At 40.6% G+C, this 8,899-nt stretch overlaps 1 pseudogene; it reads right to left on the reverse strand.

Moving 5' to 3' along the window:
* Positions 1–1,070: 1,070 nt before the first annotated feature.
* Positions 1,071–1,188, reverse strand: LOC124778455 (annotated as a pseudogene).
* Positions 1,189–8,899: the final 7,711 nt, after the last annotated feature.

Here is an 8,899-nt window from a genome sequence, read left to right on the forward strand (position 1 = left end):
AAACAGATCTTTTGTCGTGTTGACTAGAAATAACTTAATAGAACTCAGAGATACGTTGCCATAGGTACACGTATGTAAAAATACGTAACAAAATCAAAATCGTAAACCTATATAGTGATTGTGCGCAAAGCCAGTATCAAATATGAAAATATTAATCAATTATCATCGATTATCCCATTTTAAGCTTACTGCAGATAAAGAGTGTTTTTTTGGAGACGCGTTTCGGTTTTATTCCTTTGAGACCATCCCAGAAATATGGATACATATACGTTTTGATATTTACATATTAAAAAAGGTATTCGCCTGTAAAATTGGCTTATAATTTACTTATTGTTTGCCCATTGCTCACATATTCTGAAACCAGTGCTTTTTCCTTCATAGTTGTGGTCGAAATCAACCAACGTGCACGTTCACTCTTGGCAGTTTTTCAGCTTCTTTGAATCCAGTTTTGTTACGTTGTATTGGTGTTATTTCCACTTCACCTCACTTTTTTAAAACTTCACACTGGTAATAGTACTGCAGTTTCAAGTGTTCCGCTATCAGCAGTGTTTATGTTCATTCATTTGTTTTCTGTTTAGAGAGAGAGAGAGAGAGAGAGAGAGAGAGAAAGAGAGAGAGAAAGAGAGGGGGGGGGGGGAGAGTGAGAGAAAGACAGAGACAGAGAGAGAGAGCTTAGACGGAGGTGGAGTGGCAGAGAGAAAATGGTTGTCTGTGTGTGTGTGAGACGCTGGGTATGACTGGAAATTAATGACGATGTCTTAGGTCTTCATCAGACAATGAAGGAATACAGTGTTTCGCAGAATATATAAAAAAGAGACTAAAGCACAAGAAAAAGTTAATAGCCAATATTTTTAATCTACAAATACCAAGCACTCCGACTTCAGGCCACGAGTGGCCTACCGGGACCATCCGACCGCCGTGTCATCCTCAGTGGAGGATGCGGATAGGAGAGGCGTGGGGTCAGCACACTGCTCTCCCGGTCGTTATGATGGTAGTCTTGAACGAAGCCGCTACTATTCGGTCGAGTATCTCCTCAATTGGCATCACGAGGCTGAGTGCACCCCGAAAAATGGAAACAGCGCATGGCGGCCTGGATGGTCACCCATCCAAGTGCCGACCACGCCCGACAGCGCTTAATTTCGGTGATCTCACGGGAACCGGTGTATCCACTGCGGCAAGGCCGTTGCCATGAATACCAAGACGTATCCATATTTACCAGTCTGACCACAGAGGATGCTTTACAAACAAAAGCGTAACGCGTATGGTTCAAATGGTTCAAATGGCTCTGAGCACTATGGGACTTAACATCTGTGGTCATCAGTCCCCTAGAACTTAGAACTACTTAAACCTAACTAACCTAAGGACATCACATACATCCATGCCCGAGGCAGGATTCGAACCTGCGACCGTAGCAGTCTCGCGGTTCCGGACTGAGCGCCTAGAACTGCTAGACCACCGCGGCCGGCTAACGCGCATGGTAAAAGGTACTCCTTCATTACTTGTAGCAAGCTTAAGATGGAAAACCAATAATAATTTATTATAAGAGCCGCTGTGGAAGGTAGCTATCCAGACACACTACGAAAATACGAGGGGCGTTCAGTAAGTAATGCAACACATTTTTTTCTGAAAGCAGTTTGGTTTTATTCAGGATTCCTATATACCATACTATTGCCCACTTCTTTTCCTGCAAAACACAATCTCTGTTCAGTGCGATAGCCTTACGCCACCTTACTGAGGGGGCATAGCAGGAGGAAGGGGGGGGGGGTTGTTCTGTACTAGCGCATGGTACCATTCTACTGGTCGACATCGGAGGCAGAACCAACGCCTTGCTGCGTCAATAACCTCTCCATCTTCCACGTACTACTTTCCGCTGAAATGCATCCATCATTGGACAAACGGATGGATGTTGGAAGGTGCGAGATCCTGGCTGTAGTATAGGTGAGGAAAATAATCCAATGGCCCCTCTCAGGAGTACAGACTTGTGTGAGGCCTTGAGTTGCCATGGACAAGGAGAAGTTTCTTGGCATTTCTTATGGTGACGAACACGCTGAAGTCGTTTCTTCAATTTTCTGGGATAGAGTAATACATACCAGAGTTTATCGTTGCACGATGAGGAAGGACATTAAATGGAATAATCCTTTCAGAGTCAAATGGCTCTAAGTACTATGGAACTTAACATCTGAGGTCATGATTTCCCTAGACTAAGAACTACTTAAAATTAACTAACCTACGGACATCACACACATTCATGCCCGAGGCAGGATTATAACCTGCGACCGTAGCAGCAGCGTGGTTCCGGACTGAAGCGCCTAGAACCGCTCGGCCACAGCGGCCGGCTAACCCTTTCAGAGTACCAGAAGACCGTCGGCATGACTTTACCGACTGTGACGATGTTCCACAAAAAATTGTCAGAGTCAGACTTTTAACGCGCAAGCAGTTCCGCACAGATCTTAATCGTCTTCTTTTAGGCGGCGAGGAACCCAGGGGCACACATCACTGAGTACTTCAACTGATCGACGAGTGTGTTAAGTCCATCAACAGAGACGTCCAGTTGAGCAGCGAGGTGTTTGATTGCAATCCGTTGATCACTTCGGATTAGAGTACACGCGCGTTCCAGCATTGCAGAAGTCACAGCTGTGTGCTTCGGGCTAGTACGCGTGAGACCGGACAGGTTTGAGCTGCCTTTCCCATAAGATTTCACACACATTTGAACAGTTTTGATTTGAGCTGCCTTGTTACACTGATGACAGACACCTCGCCCAACGACTTGCCGTGTCTTTGTTCACAGCCACGTCTCCGTAGACATTCTGCAAGAGCCTATGAATGAATATCCGCGATGCTCTGGTTTTCCGCCAAAAGAAACTCAATGAAAGCTCTCTTCCTGGAACGCAACGCTTTCACAGACGTCGTTTTGAAAGCTTCGTAAGCGCTGCCACCTGTCGGAACGTCTTGAAGCTGTAGAGGCTGAAGCTGGAATATTCCACGATGTCCCACAACAGATTCAGCATTTTTTCAACTGAAATGTGCTGAGAAAAAAAATGTTGCGTTACTTACTCGTAAAAAGTTTGTTTATTCATCTTTCGTTTCACATCCAGTTTCGACTCCGTAGCAAATCATCACCAGGTGATCCATTTCAAAAGAAACAAAAAATATGAAAAATAACAAGGAAATGTTTCATGAAATGCACTGAGTGAGATTCAACCAGATAAGTATTCTCAAGCACTCTTCAAAATTCCAAGTTTCCAAGTTGAATATTGAACTTTAAATTCGCTATCAGCACCTCATTTGCTGTACATGATTTTGATGGTCGTTTAAAACCATGTCAAATGTTTCTCTAATCTATTTTAGTTCCTACTTTAAGATACATCGTTTTCCAAAACACTTGACTTTCTTTCCAAAACTTTTTTTTATATTCAAGTTTTGTACAAAAAGCGTGAAATATATTTAAATATCCATCGCTGTTCTTTTATTAGTAAGGATATAGATCAAAAGAAAGCAGCGAAGTTCCAATTTATGCTGTGATTTAACATATTTTGACACATCCTTCACATAACTAGCAGCCTCTGATGAGTCCCTCATATCACTAATTAATTTTTCTTAGTTACCCTGATATTTACAAGCAATTAAATCTTCTTTTGCAAAACTGGACCTCACAATGGTCAATTTGATACCCTATTTGTCCATTTCCCACTCTTCGTTGGATTATGAAAATTCGGACAAAACCCCATTGTGTGATTTCTAGTGAGACTTGTTTTCGTTCCGCTCAAATATTTGACCAAAAAGCGGGACGGTAACACACTCTGAAGCTGATAACTCCTAGATTTCAAACAGAAAAGTAAAAGTGTTCACAATAGGAAACTGAAGAACAGAACTAAGTTACATAACTACTGGTGTAGGCAAGTCAGACGTACACTTCTAGCTGGTTACATGACGTAGACATGCAGTCAAGGTCCTTGAGTAACAAACAGGTCCCTAGTGGTCGCAGGTGCGGCTGGACACGGTATCGAACAAAAAATATTGATACTTTACTCGTGGATAGTACTACAAGAAAAATATCGCACTCATCGTAGTGGCGAGAGTGAAGTACTGAGACTTTTCTTTAATCAAAAGATTAGAGCAAATACTCTCTATCGGCTAAAGTTTCAAACTCTGTCAACAATAAGTAGTAGATTTTCACGAGTTTCAAATAGAATAATACCAGTCTTAAATCAAGCAATATTTTTATTTAACTACAAACTGCAATTTCTAAACAACTGGAACTTGAAATATGAAATTACATTACAAGTTATCAGAAAAAATTATTTCATAGTGGCCAAAAGTAAATAAATTAAATCTTACCGATGCTTTCCTTTTTTCCTCTGCACAGTCACTCAAAAATCAATCTTGGCAGATCGCTCTGTGATTTGTTCAGAACAGCTTCTTAACACTGTAATTTTTTAACTTGGTTACTTCAAAACCAAACCTTTCGATTTTCGCCCTTATTCCAGCCATGTCTTTAAGTATTTATGCTAAGAAATACGTAAAGCACTAGCCCCCCTCTTATAATCTTGTTAAGTAAATAATTTTACCCTGCTGAGGTGTTTTCTTAAATGCTTTCTCAAGTTTGAAGTATTTCCCGAAAACTTCGAATATTTCCCGAAAATTTCAAATTTTTCATACAGGTTTACACCTTACTTCCTATAATCCGGTTAAACAAAATACTGCCGTGAGTCACTTTTGGTAGGCGCCATTTAGCAGTTGCTGTACTTGAACTGTTTTATACAACAATACAAAAAACAACAAATAAGTCGAATCCTGTAAACAGTGGGATTCCGAACCTCGACCGAAACGTTCACAAGCTTGGCGACACATCGCAAACCTTTTCATGCACTCGCTCTGTCGCTCACACATAGCCTTTATTCAATTTTGGCCTGTTGGTGCTCCCGTGTTTAATTGTTGAAGGTCTTCAAACTAAGTCATGCCGCCAAAATCTTCGATAAATAATAAAAATTTAACAAATCATTACTAGGATTATTGGATACAAAACCTGGTATATATACTGTATGGGTAAAAGCATCAATTGAAAAGTCTCGACTGAAAAAACAACTTTATCAAGATGTAAGTTCTTGATGCCAAGAAGAAGCAATATTTTTTTCTGTATTTCTAGTCACAAATGTACACTAACAACCAGAATGAAACAACTGTTAAATTGCTACTAGACAAGTGCGATACGACAGAAAAAGGTACCCCAACAAAAGGAAAAGGCAAAAAAGAAGAGAGATCTTCACAGATTCAAAAATCTTTCGAACAAGCCTTTGTAATAGAAATCACTTTGTTGTCTTAACGTATGATGTGAGTATTTTTTAAACCAGTAAAATTTTCTACCTGTAAAAGTATATCTAAATTTCACTCTTTAGAAACATAATGACGTTGAGTTATTGATCTATATGCCCTACTTTATGTCCACATTTTTTTTAAAATGAAGATCAGAAGCGTTGTGTTACCACCAACTTTACAGTTTTCACTAAAGCTCGCAGAAAAAATGTGCCCATTGCCCATACGTAAAATACTGGACAAGTGCCACATTTTATCTTATACACATCTGACTTTGAGTATTAATTATGAACTACTCTTTTATGCCATATTTAAGTTAGTTAGTTATATGTTCCATAAATAATTTGAAAGGTTCTTTTATCGAAATGATATGGAACGAGTTAGTTTACAGGATATGTATGCATCATTAGTGTTAACGTTAATGAATGTATTATTCTTTAGACCTACAAATGCAGTCTTGCAATTGCACTTAATAACTATTTTTTTACAGGGTTCCAGTTTTCAAACAAACCTTCGCATATGGAATACAAGGAGTTACGTAGGAGAAATGATTTTAGGTTAGATTTAAAACTTGCTTTGCTACTTGTCAGACATTTGATGTTATTAGGCAAATGATCAAAAATTTTTGTTGCTGAGTACTGAACTCCATTCTGAGCCACTGACAGCTTCAATAGTGGGGCATAAAAGGATTTTTTTCCTCTAGTGTTGTAGCTGTGGACATCGCTATTCTTCTGAAACTATCAAGTACTATATATGACGGCTTCCATTTGCGAATGTATGTAGGTTGAAATGCCTAACTGCTTGAAAAAGTACCTACACAACTTTAGGTGAACACCACATGTTATTTTTCTGCTAGCTTTTGTACAACCAATACTGATGTGTACTGTGAGGCTTTAGGCACAATAACAACACAGCCCAGATAAAAAAAAGCAGAACAAGTTTATTAGTAAAGACGTTAACTCGAATGCCCTCCTTGGTGTAAGTTTTTACATTGACAGTACGTAGTTGAATCAGAACTGCATTTCAAAGGTGCAGTACCTGTTTACTGGACTGATAGTCCCAAGAAATAGTTAGTTCAATTTCTGAATTAACTTTGGAATGAAAAAGTCAATAACATAGTGCACTATGGCAGTCAATACCAAAGTCCGCAAATATCCCCAGTGCAGAGGCTCGGTGAATTCTGATCACGGCACTGACTCCTCCACATAGCAGAGCTTGCTGGCTGGAATATGACGTCAAAAATCCTGATGATTCTTTAGTGAAACTCTGATGAATTGATAATGTGGTCAGCACCTGGCCCAGAGGGCTCGTTAGAAGTGAAATGGCCCAGCCCAACCAGGATGTCATTGTGTGAAGGCGCCAGCATACAGCTGCGCCTGTTTGTGGCCACGTGACCCTGTGGAGGCAAGTAGGTCCATGGGAGCATCGATCTCTTTTGGCAAACATGCTGCCGCCTCCTGGCCAAGTGGGTGCACAAAACCTTCTGGCTGTCTTCTGCTAGAGTAGCACTCGCAGCTTTGCTGCATAGGACACCCACTTGATGCTGATTTATGTCTGGTTCCTAAATGAGGAGGCGAATAGCTCACACGTAGCAAAGCGACAAGTTGTTCCAGAAAATTATTTTACAAGGCATCACTGAGTGAAAGTATGCAAGATATTGGCGAAGCTGATTGTCATTATGGAAGACTACTCGTATCATATTCCTAGCGAAAGAACTTGTAATTTGTTCAGCCACTTTTCGTTTTTAAGTCAATATCACAAATTTCTCTTTTTGAGTTTCATCTCTGTATCTATTGTAAGTTTGATGTATAGGTTTTTATGTTGGTAACGCCACGTAGTGCTCTGTATGAAAATCGCTGACTGCGCTGTGTGCAGTCTGTGGCTGGTTGGACTTATTGTTGGAATATTTGCTTGTGCAGTGTTGGGCTGTTGGATGTGAACAGCGCGTAGCGTTGGGCAGTTGGAAGTGAGCCGCCAGCAGTGGTGATAGTGGGGAGAGAGATGCCAGAGTTTTGAGCGGACGATCTGGACGTGTGCAGGGATTATTGAAAGTCAGATTACGTTGCGCTAAAAAATATTGTGTGTCAGTTTAGTGATGATCAGAATAACTAAAAAAAAACTGTCTGAGTACGTTGAGTTTTACTCAGCTGTTTCTGCATCAAATATCGTACGAGTTTTTCCAGCACTGTCATTCGTAATTTTTCTAAGGGGACGTTACACTATACTACTCGTCTCCTTCTTAATTAATTCTTCGTGCAAGTTAATGAAATATGTTGCTTAATAACCATTAGTCATTGCTGCTTGCTTTCAAATATTAAATTCACAGTTGTACTCTCTTTATTAAAAGTTGGGCTACGTAATCCATACATCATGGACGGAAAATTCGTTCAATTCTATGCCGTGGAATGCAAAGACTTAGGATTAATGACAATATCTTAACAGATCGGCACGTATCACACAGAGAAAGAAATTCAATGTGTTACCCTTAGGCAGTACGCCTAGATTGTGCAAAATAATATTTACAGTAGTAACAGAAGTGAAGTTGATATTTAATATTTAGTATTTTTTATTACACATTTATTTATATATTTGCTTTGTATACGTGTATTAATGCTCCAGTGATGCTCACTGTAATAGCTGTAGTCATACAGGATCTTTATTAATACTTGAGTGCTGAAAGGATCCATTGATTTTGGGAACATCCGAATCAATCATTTTAAAATGAAAAGCTCAACTGCTTGATATTAAAGATACTATTTATAATTTTGACATTAATAATATGTTCTTAAGGTTTCAAATACCGATGAGCGTATGTGCAGAATTTAAATTTTAAATCATAAAGCAAGGAATGTATTTCGTGTGGCGCAATCGCCGGTGAAAGTATTTCAAATGGACGCCATTTCGACAACTTTCGTGTCTGTAATCCACCCTAATTATCCAACCACGGAAAGGCACCTACAATTCAAAGTCATTCCTAGTGACTCTTTGCATCGATGAGAAGTGGATGCTACACTCCTGGAAATTGAAATAAGAACACCGTGAATTCATTGTCCCAGGAAGGGGAAACTTTATTGACACATTCCTGGGGTCAGATACATCACATGATCACACTGACAGAACCACAGGCACATAGACACAGGCAACAGAGCATGCACAATGTCGGCACTAGTACAGTGTATATCCACCTCTCGCAGCAATGCAGGCTGCCATTCTCCCATGGAGACGATCGTAGAGATGCTGGATGTAGTCCTGTGGAACGGCTTGCCATGCCATTTCCACCTGGCGCCTCAGTTGGACCAGCGTTCGTGCTGGACGTGCAGACCGCGTGAGACGACGCTTCATCCAGTCCCAAACATGCTCAATGGGGGACAGATCCGGAGATCTTGCTGGCCAGGGTAGTTGACTTACACCTTCTAGAGCACGTTTGGTGGCACGGGATACATGCGGACGTGCATTGTCCTGTTGGAACAGCAAGTTCCCTTGCCGGTCTAGGAATGGTAGAACGATGGGTTCGATGACGGTTTGGAAGTACCGTGCACTATTCAGTGTCCCCTCGACGATCACCAGTGGTGTACGGCCAGTGTAG

The sequence above is a fragment of the Schistocerca piceifrons genome, chromosome 2 (assembly GCF_021461385.2).
Source record: "Schistocerca piceifrons isolate TAMUIC-IGC-003096 chromosome 2, iqSchPice1.1, whole genome shotgun sequence".
Lineage (NCBI taxonomy): Eukaryota > Metazoa > Arthropoda > Insecta > Orthoptera > Acrididae > Schistocerca > Schistocerca piceifrons.